Source organism: Carettochelys insculpta, chromosome 6 (genome assembly GCF_033958435.1).
Source record: "Carettochelys insculpta isolate YL-2023 chromosome 6, ASM3395843v1, whole genome shotgun sequence".
NCBI lineage: Eukaryota > Metazoa > Chordata > Testudines > Carettochelyidae > Carettochelys > Carettochelys insculpta.
The window spans coordinates 110,319,845-110,332,223 of NC_134142.1; the positions used below are offsets into that span (position 1 = coordinate 110,319,845).

The 12,379-nt window shown below is 45.5% G+C and overlaps 2 protein-coding genes across 5 annotated transcripts in view; one reads left to right on the forward strand and one right to left on the reverse strand.

The window, feature by feature from the left end:
- Positions 1–2,179, reverse strand: part of TNNT3 (troponin T3, fast skeletal type) — a 44,529-nt gene extending 42,350 nt beyond the window's left edge. For 3 of the 4 annotated variants that reach the window (XM_074997820.1, XM_074997817.1, XM_074997818.1), the window contains exon 1: positions 1,998–2,176. The gene's annotated coding sequence lies outside the window, so the exon portion shown is untranslated. Of the gene's footprint in view, positions 1–1,997 lie in introns of all 4 variants that reach the window. The other variant, XM_074997819.1, reaches the window with a different exon arrangement.
- Positions 2,180–3,338: 1,159 nt separating this feature from the next.
- PRR33 (proline rich 33) overlaps positions 3,339–12,379 on the forward strand; it is a 29,519-nt gene continuing 20,478 nt past the window's right edge. The window contains exon 1 of the mRNA XM_074997822.1: positions 3,339–3,570. The gene's annotated coding sequence lies outside the window, so the exon portion shown is untranslated. The remainder of the gene's footprint in view (positions 3,571–12,379) is intronic.

The window sequence follows — 12,379 nt, forward strand, 5'->3', positions numbered from 1 at the left end:
TAAAAGCACTTCTATTTTGGGGGCCAGAAACCAGCATCCAGTATGAAAACTCTGTCCTGGTCAATCTTAACAATTTGTTGCTTATTTTGCAGAACCACATAGGAACCCCTGTCATGGGCCAGGACCCCACTGTGCTACGCCCTGTACAAACACAAACACTCCCTGCCCCAAAGAGTTTACAGTCTAAGTAATCTTAATGCCATCCATTTGTGCCCTCTGGGCTCTCATCCCACTGCCACAACTTGCTAGGCATCAGAAGACTTTTAAAAAAAAAAGAAATGACATCTCACACCCACCTCCTGCCACACACTTGCACAGATACCCCCATCCCATCCTCCTACATCCTGAAACACGGAAAACCTTTGCTACCACTAATTCTTTCACTACACCAGGATTTACCTACCCTGGGCTTTTACACCAATGCAGTTACACCATTGAAAACTTCCAGTGGAGGACACTCTACAGCAATGAAAAAGGTGACTTACACCACTTGAGGATCACCCCAGTTTGTCCAGGACGGATGAGCATTACACAGCGGCATTCACTCAACACAGCAATCAACTATTTAGCCGCTGGCTGCCCTTACAAATCAATCCATGACATGGGTGCTCAATGCCCAAAGGGCTAGTACAGGGTTCACTGCCAGGTCTGATGCCCTCCCTCCCGAGCTTTCAGGGATAATTAAGGCCTGACTGCAGGAAACAACCACACCAGCGAGCCATCTGTGTAATAACAGCCCACGTGGTCATACAGTCTGTACTACTCACTCAGCAAGTTGGGGAAGAGGGAAAAGAAAGGCAGTTTGGGCCACGCATGAACATGTGGCCTGGTTTACACAGCCCACCAGTTTTGGAGTATCATCACTAACTGTTTCCATAGACATCTCAATGTACCTCATCCACAAAATGGCATCTGCTAACTGGTGTTAGATGACAACACTTCTGTGATGCTAGAAACTTATCCCAGCGTACGACACCTTCCTGGGTGTCCCAGCTGGCTCTCAGCTTTCTTCTGCTTGCCTACACAGTTACTGAACCACGGCTGAGACCTGGCTGACAGATCCCCAGCCAGAATAAGGCATTCTTGTTGGAATTATCTCCTGGTGAGCATGGAGGGCAGAAAGCACACACATGAAACCATCTTTTTGTAGCACCTTCCCCTCCCATCTTGATCCCCTTTCCTGCACTATTTTGATTTTGACATCATTTGTCCCTCAGAATCACTCAGTGAGAAGTACCAGGGGATCAGGCTGAAGACTAACAGTGACTGTATTTCATGACATTTTGAAATCACATGATCTTTGTGTAACAAGAAAATCACTCATAGTGACACTTTTAACTTAACACATCCTCCAAACTCAACACACACACGTTTCTTTAACAGATGAGGGGTGGGCTCCTTTATTTTTTTCTTCTCACACCCCTTTTCTCCTTAAAGCTTGAATCCAAAGCTTACCCAAGCAGCAAGCTGCTTTATGGGCTCACAGATACCTTACCTGCCTTTGGACATCTCCATGAGATGTACCAGTACACAACACTTCTCCCTACATATTCCTCTCCCCCAGCCTCAGGCCTTTGCCTTATTGCAGGGCTGGGAGCTGGGCAGGCTTCAATATCATGTCCCAGGCTTTACAAAGTGTGGTTGGCACATGTACTTTTTGCTTCATCACTTCAATATAATTGACAATCTCAAAGTCATGGGAGATGCCATATCCCTAAGTTCTTATCCACGAGGTCTTAAGCTTTGGTGGGGACTTTTCCCTTATCCATAGGAATATTTGCTATATACCAAACAATCCAGATCTTCATGGACACTCTCAAGGCTCACGCAAGGTCCACAAATCCCCCTCCACAGTGCCTTCCTCTGAGTGCTAGAGTTCCACGGCTCAGTCATACTCAGGGTCCCCACCCCCAGTCTTTCCCATGCAGACCTAGGCTCCAAGCTGTAGTCCCCTCTTTGCTCACCTAGACACGTCCCCCACCTAATTTCCTTCTTACCTGACAGGGGGAAGCTGAGAGAAGTGGCAAGTTCCCTGCCGAATGGGACGGGCTGCAGCATCTGCAAACTTCCCAACCTGATTAAGTCCTCATGTTATAGTGACATATGATCTTCTGGAGAAGCCGATTGGGCAGGCCCATAATGTCAGGCAAGGAAGGCTCAAGGGAGTGGGGAGGGGAGAGAAGGGGAAGAAAGGTCATACCAAGTATAGGAGCAGCTGGAGAAGTTGCATATATTATGTTAAGATGGGAGGGACGTGTTTGGAGAAAAAACCTGCAGGCTTATGTTTCTATTTATAACCCAACCATGCAAGCAAAATCTAAAGAGGGGTATCCAAGGCAAATAAGCCACAGACTCTCCTGGAGAGCCGTTCTCTTAGAAACAGAGGTATGTGCTGCACAGTATTTAAAGGAAATCATCCATGACCAGTATTTGACCATAAGAGATTAAAATACAGTCCAATTGATTAGCAGAGCACCCACAACTAGGTTTTGCGTTTCTACTGATGGTGCACCATCACACATGCTTTGGTGCACACTGAAAATTTATTCCACACATGAATGGAAAAATCCACACATAGATGGAAAAGATTAGAGGGAACATTGCAAGAATGATGGGCCCTGAAAAATCTCAACAGCTATTTCCACAACACTGGCAAAATCCTCAACTCTCTAGTCCTGGCAGAGAGGTTCTCTGGCACCACGCTGAAAGTTTGAAAGACTTGAGCTATGTGGTGCAATTGGGGTTCAGGAGCCTAAATACAGACACCCCCACAATGTGATGCTTGTCTCACTTTTATCAGCAGGAACTCAGAGGAGGAACATTGGAGTGGAATAGCTCAGAAGCAGGTTGTGTGTGCATGTGCACACACACACCACTGGGAGCTGAAAGAGAAGAGAAGATTTGAGCAGGAACTAGGGACAGGGCAAAGAGGAGTGAGGTCATTTTCAAACACAGCAAGTGAAGTTGTTGGACTGTCTCCTGGGGACACATCAAGTCCCTTCCACTGCAATGAGAAGAGGCTTGTAAAATGAGGTCTTTCCCTGTCAAATGATGGAAGCAGGGCAGGCTGATCTGCGAAGGTGTGAGGGAGTCAGTGGAGAGGGAAGACTGCTGTGCAGCCTGGAGTTGCAAGACCAACCAGACCAAAAGAGAACACTGTGACAGATCGTGTGCATTGATGAACTCAGTGCAGTTGCATCAATTTGCCAGCAGAGGTTTTCCGTGCCTCATACAACCCTGTGATACCGTTCCCTTCAGGCTTCACCTAACTCACCCCCACCCCCACCACCCTTTGGCAGGGGTCCCCAGTAATATAGACCATGCCCTCCGGTGGGGCTGACAGCTTTAACAGTCTCTATGCAACCAGCTGGGAAGAGCAGAGAAAACAGTTAGGGCAGGAGCTGTAGGGCTGTTTTTATTTTAGGTGTGCATCATGAATCAATTCCTTCCCCTTCTCCCTGCCACTTGTAGGAAGGGAAGCACCCAAATCAAGGATGTTCAGACAGGTTTTTAAGCACGCGGAGCTGGGAGCAACGAACTGCAGCCTGTAACCATCACAGCACTCAGCAGGTAATGTACAGAAGCAAAAATTGTGTTTCAAGCTTTTCATTCTTCTAAGCAGGCTGTTTATTTCCTCCTCCTTCTTTTTACTGAAACTAGATTCTTGAGAGTTTGTGGGAGGAAGGGACGGAGGGAGGGACCTACTGCTGAAAAGTAGAAAAGGCTCACGTCTGTCCACACGGCTGCTGTTATGCTGTAATTCACATGGGGGCAAAGGAATCTGACTAGTGCATGGATTGAGTTGGAAAGCCCACACTGCTGAGTGGGGGAATCCCTAGCAAAGGTGCACAATTATTAAGATGTATAATGATGTGGGATTTCCCTCTTGGTGCACAGAAAGCACAAATGCACTGAGCCCATATTTATGTTGCATTTTCAGGACCATTGAGCACTTTTGCTTTATTTGGCTAGATCATTTCACCAGTCATTCAAATAGCTGGTGTTTCTCCAAGAAATTCTGCTTTGGATCAAATAGTGGCACATGAATATAATAGAAGGGGATACCAACATTTTCTTCTTTTCTTCTCCCCTACTTTTATGTGTATTGTTCACCATACTTGGCAATGTCTAAGCAAGAGTATTTGCTAGTCGCGCTTGCCTATTATAGTCTGTCTTTAGTGCTGACACAGCATCGTGTACAGTAGAAGGCACAAGAACATTGGCAGAGCTGTGTGCAGGACAAAATGGTGCTGTGTCTGTGCCTGACTCCAGCCAGTCAGTTGACCCAGCCCCTTATTTGGAAGCAGTGAAGGAAAATTCACTGGATTTCACCAATTAAATGCAAGGGGAAAGAGAGAAACAAACTGGCAGCTGAGTAACTGGGATTCCCTGCTGCATGGCTGTCAAAACAAAAACACATCGATTTAGGTTCTGGTGGATCATGCAAACTCCAGGCCAGGCCCAAAAGTGTTGAAGGGCAATACCAGGCTCAGGTAGTTCTGGCCTGCTGGAAGGATCAGGGAGGAGCAAGTTAAAAGGAGGTTAGAAGCCATGCAAAGAATGGTGGACAGTCTACAGGTCAGAGAAATACTTCTCCGAGAAGAAAAAAACCCCCACAAAAACAGCAGAAGTGTCACACTTTAAAAACTAACAAAATTATATATTCAGTGGTGAGCTTTCGTGGGACAGACCCACTTCAGGCAATGGCATGGGAGGGGAGGGCAAGATCTGAGCACCTGGGAGGGGAATCACAGAAGGTATAATGGCCCCCAAGTGGTGCTTTCTCCAGCCACCACGCCTGAGGAGAGACAACAGATCTGGCTTTGGGGACTATTTTTGTTCAGCTGTTGAGTGTTTTTGGACAGCAGGAGCCACACGCCCAACAAGAGGAGTACGTAGATAGGAAATAGCTCAGGGTTCCAGACTTGGGCTTGCCCTAGGGTTATTTCCCACAAGCCTCTGGGCCCAACGGATAGTGAGGGCCTGAATCTCCCACCTCCAAGCCCTACTTGAGGGCAAAGATCCAGACGGGAGCTGAGGCCAAGATGGTTCTAGCCTAGGAGCAGGAATTAAAGTCACTGATATCCACCACTGCTCCCACTAATTTTGTTATGTGACCCAAGGCTTCTGTGGCTGTGCAGCACTAATAGAAACACATACTGGCCCCTGTAGGTGCTCTGTTACTCAGCTGGGCAGCAGCTGATTCTCTCCTGAGCGGCCTCCCAAGCACTCAGCTTCAAGGGAACACAGCTACTCACTTCCCGCCCGGCCATCAAGGTCCAGGAGGACAGGTGTGCTCTCAGATAGGCCAGCCCTCCATCCACACACACCACATCTTACTCTGTTTTCTCACAGCACCCACTGATGGCTGGATCCCCACAACTGCTCTGGGTGCTGTCCATAAGCCTCACAGCCAGTGTAGCTGCTCCCTGTGGTACCTGTGTGCTTTTTCCACTATCCATCTGTTCCATTGCTCCTTTCTCTGCTTCATTCATGGCCATCTGCTCAATGAGTCATCTAGCTGCTTCCTCTCTTGCCTCTGCATTCTATGCGTCGCCTTCTCGCCTCATGAATCACAACGGAGTAGCTCATGTATACACACTGTCCAATATCCTAAGCTGGGCTTTATCTTTCCATATCTAGCACACTCTATGCCTCTTCATACGTGATCAACTGGCACCATTCATGAGCTGTGCCTATTCTCAATTTATTCCATGATATGCTAGAGTCATGATCAGCCAATCTCATCTGTAGTTGGCATATATTCTCTGTCATCTCTGTGCATATCATCTCTGGTAATGCTTCGGTCATGGTTCATCATAATAGCCATATATCTTGGCAATTTGTTTCATGGTTTAGCCCTCCATTCCATAGGTTATCCATGGTGCTCTTGTCTGGATTCTCTCTCTCTCTCAATCTAATTTTTATGCATCCATGTTAAAGTCTAATGCTCAGAACTGAACAAAGCATGCCTGCTCAGATCTCACCAGTGCCAAATAGATCAGGACAGTTACCTCCCCCTTATTACATACAAAACTTCTGTTAAACACAGCTCACACTGTTAAAGGCCTTTTTCAAAACTACATTACACTGTGGACAAATACTCAATTTGTGATCCACTATAAAACCAACCAGGACTCCAGGATTCTGGGGGCTTGACTAGATGACCTTCCAAGGTCCCTTCCAGCCCTATGATTCTAAGCAGTATTCCACTGTGACAGCTACCCCCTTGTATAGCTAATCGTTTGATTTTTCATCCTCAGTGAAGTACTTTGCACCTCTCCTTATTGAATTCAAACAAATTCTCCAATTTCTCAAGGTCATTTTGAATTCTAATGCTGTCCTATAAAACGCTCGCTACCACTCCCAGCTTTGTGTCATCTGCAGATTTTATAAGCATGGTCTCCACCCCAAATCATTAATGAAAATATCAACTAGCACCAGACCCAGGAATGAGCTGTGTGTCTGCCGTACATTATCTTCCCAATTTGACAATGTATTTATAATTATAAAGTTATATCCAAAATTATAAAGGGAAAGAAAGGAGAAGTCTTGTGGCACCTTAAACGCTAAGGCTAGGGCTAAACTGTAGCCCAAGCTCAAAATAAGTTTTGAAATTTGCATTGTGCAAATTGCGTAACGTCTTTCAGGACAGCTTATTTCAAATGCGGGGGGCGGGGAGGGGGCAGGCTACACTGCACTGGAGTTTGAAATAAGAACTTATTTCAAGTTTCCTGGCAACCCTCATCATGTTTCAAGCATGATGTTTGGCTGCATGGCTTCTATTTCAGGATATAAATATATCCTGAAATAGAAACAACAGTGTAGCCCTAGCCTAATAGATTTATTTGGGCATAAACTTCATCAGATCCATCTCTCTCTCGGAGAGGTTGGATTCCTTACCAAGTGATCCTCCAAGCTCTTGGGTCAGCCATTGTGTAATAGTTGCTGAACACCTCACTGAAGATGAGCTTTACCTCAACAGCTCCCACTATGCTAAACCCACACCACCTGGCCATTGCAAGCATAGATGCACTACTCAGCCTAAATCCCATTTCACCAAGTGCTTTCAATATAAGCTCTCTAACCCTGTTTATGATGGAGGTATTAGAAGGAAGGAAGGAAAATGGTAAAAATTTGTGAATAAATCCAAAATGGAGCCTTTAGAAGGAATGTATCGAATGCTTTCCATTTTCTGCACCCAGCAGAAGAGCATTTAGGGTTAGGTTTCTGCAATGAGATTCAAACACAAGAAGAACATAGTTGTGGTGAGGAGATTCAGGAACTTACGTGCTAAGTTACCTGTGAAAAATTAATTCCAGATGCTTCATTACCAGAGGCTAATAAAGTGGTTGGTAGCCCATGAACTCAAAGCCATAGAAGTTAATCCAGAAGCGATCACCAGTTCATGTGATCTGGCTTATAGTACATTGCCAGCAGCCACCACCATCCGGTACCTGCACTCTTAACTCAGTAACCAGAATTAGAACAAAAGTATTACAGCCCACAGCACACTAAAAATTCTTCTATGGCACAGGCAGAAACAAGATGAATCAGTTCCCAACCTCCCTGCAATAGCAGAGGAATTAAGTGAGAACTACATTAGACACCCCCCGCCCCTGACTTACACATGCGTTGTATTCCTGGGCAACCACGTGCAAGTCAAATTTCAGGCAAAATTGGGACTGGGTGCAGGAGGGACCCTGCTGCCTTTGGGTCTCCCAGTCCTCGCTGTACATGGCTCCATGCTCCCATGAGAGGCAGGGAGCCTGGAACCAAGTGGCAGCCTGACTCCTAGCTCCCCTCCACTAGGGAGAGCTGGGAAACTGACCAGTACTTTTGTGCTGGTCAGTTTCAAGTGGCTGAGAACCAGGTGGCAGCCTGGCTCCCCACAACTCCTAAGAGCCAGGAAACTGACCAGCACAGCAAGCTGGTCAGTTTCCCAGCTCCCACAGGTGGAAGGGAGCCAGGAACCAGACTGCTCCCTGGTTCCTGGATCCCCACCCCTCACAATTTTGACTCATGTTATTGCAAGAAATGCACAAGTAAGTTGGGGTTTACTGTACCCAAATAATCCTGACAACCTGCATCTCAGACTGCAGATAGAGGGCCCCAAAAGTTACGCTGCCCAAGTCTTAGAGCAAAGGCAGAGGGGTGCCAGTGGTTCCTCCCCAGCCACACTGCTACACTATGATGCTGCAATTCTGTGGTGTAAGAAGTCCAGCTTTGTCACTGAAAAAATGTGAAACAGGAAAGAAAAGGGAGAGGTTGACCTTGAATAAGTGATCTGCTAATAATGACAGAACTAACAATATGTTCTTATTTGTTTAATTTTCCCCTGCACCCTACATAGTATTTCTCCTCTCTCTCTTGCACAGAGACTCCTGTTGAATTCTTACCTCCAGCTGCAATCAGAACCCTTCCACACACTGCCCCAAGCACTTCCCCCTCCTCCAGATGTGGCTAAGCCAATCCCTTCACAGATCCTCCCCCTTGATGTGGCAAACAGAGGATCTAAATTTTAGAACTGGGCCTGGGTCTGATCACTCCTTCATTTCAGAACCAAATGTAAGTTTTCAGACTCAAATCCAGTTCTTGTAATTAAGAATAATAGGATTACCACCTATGAACTTCAAAGACACTCCTGAGAGGGGGTTTATCTGTATCAGTATCTATCAACTCACATTTTATTAATATACTCTAGTATATACAGTATATTAATACAACATGAGTTGATAGATACTAATACACTCCCCCTCTGAGGGTGTCTCTTTTTTTTTTTTTTGAAAGTTCAAATATGGTAACCCTAAGGAGTGGGTTGATAGCTTCTGTGGAGTTACAGTGATTTACAGCAGTTGAGGATCTGTCCTAGTATTTTTAAAACTCAGTTGAAATAATCTTATTTGCAAAAGTCTAAAGTTTCCCCTTTGACTAGCTTCATTTACTGTTGTCACTGTTTACCCACCCTGGCACTCAAAGCATTGAGTCACGTGATCACTAGAAGCCCTAATACTCCTGAAAAGTTGTAACTTTTAAAATGAAGTTTAAAGGCTTATGTCAGCCCTGGGTAAGAAAGCACCATACTAAGAAATTTAGCTGAGTTGTGCCCATTAGCACCAGCTTTGAATTTGGTTTTAACAGCTCAATATCTGAACCTAAAAACTTTCCTCAAGTGGATGTTGTCCTGAAAGGCAGTAATTTCTACAATGTCATAAAAACATTCTAACATTTGCCATGGAACTAGAAGAGGAAGGAAGGGGAAACCTCTTCGCTTGGTACAGAGATCTGTTTCCCTTATATTTCACAATCCTTGCTCTTTAGATTACATAGAGAGCATCAGGCCGGTATAAACATTCGGGGCCAGATTCTCTACTGTTCTTCAACCTCACTGAGTGCCTTCATGTCACATAAAGGCCGGAAGACCACCAAAGCCATCCAACCGAGAAGTCCCCTGGCACAGAAGGAGCTAGCATCAGCTAGCACATCCAACTTCTGTAGGAGTTTTCCTCCACATCTGTATAAGGGACTCACAGCAGAGGCAGTATATGCTCTGATCACATTCACTGGGGAATGATGCACCAACTCAGGATTGCTGGAGCAATCAGCTGGTGTAAGATAGAGAGTTTCCCCACTATAGGTTGTACTACCCAGGTACACTGAGAATCTATAACTACAACCATCTCCTTGCCATTCCCATGGCTCTCAGGCTCCAGATGTAATAGCATCTGCCCTAGTAATTCAGGGGAGTTCTGTGAAGTCTCAGGAGCAGAAATTGTTGTCAAGCCCTAGAGCTTCACCCCTCATACAAGGGCACAGTTTAGTTGTCAAAATGTCACAGCAAAGGCAGAAAGCAAGGTGGTTAATAACCTTCAGGAAAAAACAAAGGTCACTGATTATCTGCACAGACTATAAAACAAGCAAGAGTAAAAATATGGCTAGATCCTCAGTGGGTGTAAATCAGCCTAGCTCTGTAAAAGTCAATGGAGCTATGATATACGCCTGCTGAAGTGCTGGCCCATTGTGGCTGGTTAGTCTGTTACTAGTCTCAGTTTTACCTCATTTCATTTCTAGATGCATGTTTTGCAAGTGGCAAAATAATCAGGGGACTGGATGGATACAGGACTAGTAATAGAATATGGAGCCTTTTGTCTTTAGAGCCAGGTCAGACAAGGCCAGTTATTGTTCACACCTGAAGGCTCTTTAGTGATTTTCATGAAATGAGTTGATGGTCTCAGTGACCATGTGTTCATGCACAAAGACATCTCAGAAGAGAGGCCACAGATTGAATGAACATGGAAAAGGAACTACCCTCTCACTAAGTGGTCCCTGTCAGTCAGATTGGGTCACCCTAAGCATTAGTGTACCTCCAATGAGTGCGGGATAAGCAGAGGACTTCAGTCTTGAGGCTGTCATCCTGCCATGTTTCATCAGCTCCATAACTAAGCAGGAGAAGGCAAGTTTGACTGAACCACAAAGCTGCTTTAGGGACCTTAGAGGGTAAAAAAGAAAAAAAAAAAAAAAAAAAAAAAAATCACTGTAGCCATATTTTATTCCCTGCTTCAAATGATTTTTAATTCATCTGTTCAGCCTGGTGTCTCCTAATCAAGGCACCTGTAGCAGAAACACACAGTGTTCTCCAAGATGATAAGTGTGGAAACAGACTCTGGAGTATGGCGCAGCATAGGTGTAAGAGAAAACCAAGGTGCAAACACATCTTGCTGACTGTACAGGAGATACAGTGGAGAATGCTGTGGTAGAAACCTCTTGGGAAAGCGATCAGAAGATGACTCCACTGACTAGAAGGCATGGGGCACATACTCCTAGGGATGGCACTTCTACGACCACCCCCCCCCCCCCCAGAGAAGACAACAGATGGTGGCCCGAGACTCGCTCCTAGAAGGAATGGAGTCATCCATCTGCAATCCAGACCTAGAATCTCGGTAAGTTTGCTGCTTACCAGGAGCTAGAATCCAGGATGTGACAGAGAGGCTTCCAAAAATCAGACCTGTGGATTACCCCTTCCTACTTCTCATTGAAAGAAGGGGTCCAGGTAGAGATCTAACTGTGGAAGTAAATGCATGGTTGCGCAGGTGGTGTCAGAGACAGGGATTTGGTTTCTTCAACCGTGGGATTTTGTTTCAGGAACAAGGATTGCTAGGAAGTGACAGAATCCACCTAAACAAAGAGAGGAAAGAGCATCTTTGCAGGCAAGCTTGCAAGCCTACGGAGGAGGGCTTTAAACTAGGTTCATTGGGAGATGGTGACAAGCCGTGAGGTAAGTAGGAAAGGAAGAGGAACAATAAAGAAGGACCCCTTGTTCGGAAGGAAAAAGTAGGCCAATCAGCTATTTATCTAAAGTGTTTGTACACAAATGTAAGAAGCCTGGGAAACAAACAGGAAGAATTAGAGGCCCTGGCACAATCAAAGGAGTATGAGGTGATTGGAATAATGGAGACTTGGTGGGATGACTCACATAACTGGAGCACTGGCATGGAAGGGTACAAACTGTTCTAGAAGGACAGACAGGATACAAAAGGAGGAGGAATTGAGATGTATGTGAGAGAGAGTGCAATACCACTGCTCAGAGCTCCAGTATATGGAGGGAGAAAAAGCTAGTGGAGAGTCTCTGGGTTAAGCTTAGAAGTGGACACAACAGGGGTGATGAGGTAGACAAGGATTTCTTTAGACAGCTAAGAGAAGCTTCAAAAAGATCACAGGCCCTGGTTCTCATGAAAGACTTTAAATCACCCAGACATTTGTTGGGAGACCACTATAGCAGCACACAGACAACCCAGGAAGTTTTTGGAGAACATTGGGATAACTTCCTGGTACAAGTGCTGAAGAAACTGATCAGGGCCATGGGTAGCTTGACCTGTTGTTCAGACAAGAAAGAAAGAGCTAGCAGGAGAAATAGAAGTGGGTGGCAACCTGGGCTGCAGCGATCATGAGATGTTAGACTTCAGGATTCTGACAAAAGGAAGAAAGGTGAGCAGTAAACTATAGACCCTTGATTTCAGAAGAGCAAACAGACTCCCTGAGAGAGCTGATGGGCAGGATCCCCAGGGAAGCTAATGTGAAGGGGAAAGCTGTTCAGGAGAACTGGAAGTCTTATTGCAGGCCCAGGAACAAACCACCCTGATGCTTCGTAAGAAAAAGTAAAGGTGGTAGATAAGCAGCTTGGCTTACAATGGGAAATCCTTGGTGAGCTTAAACTCAAAAAGGATGCATATAAGAAGTGGAAACTGACAGATGATGGAGAAATATAAATATATAGCTGGAAAATGCTAGGGGTATGAGGGCGGTACTCAGGAAAGCAAAAGCACAATTGGAATGTGAAGGACAACAAGACGGGTTTCTACAGGCATGTTAAACAATAAGA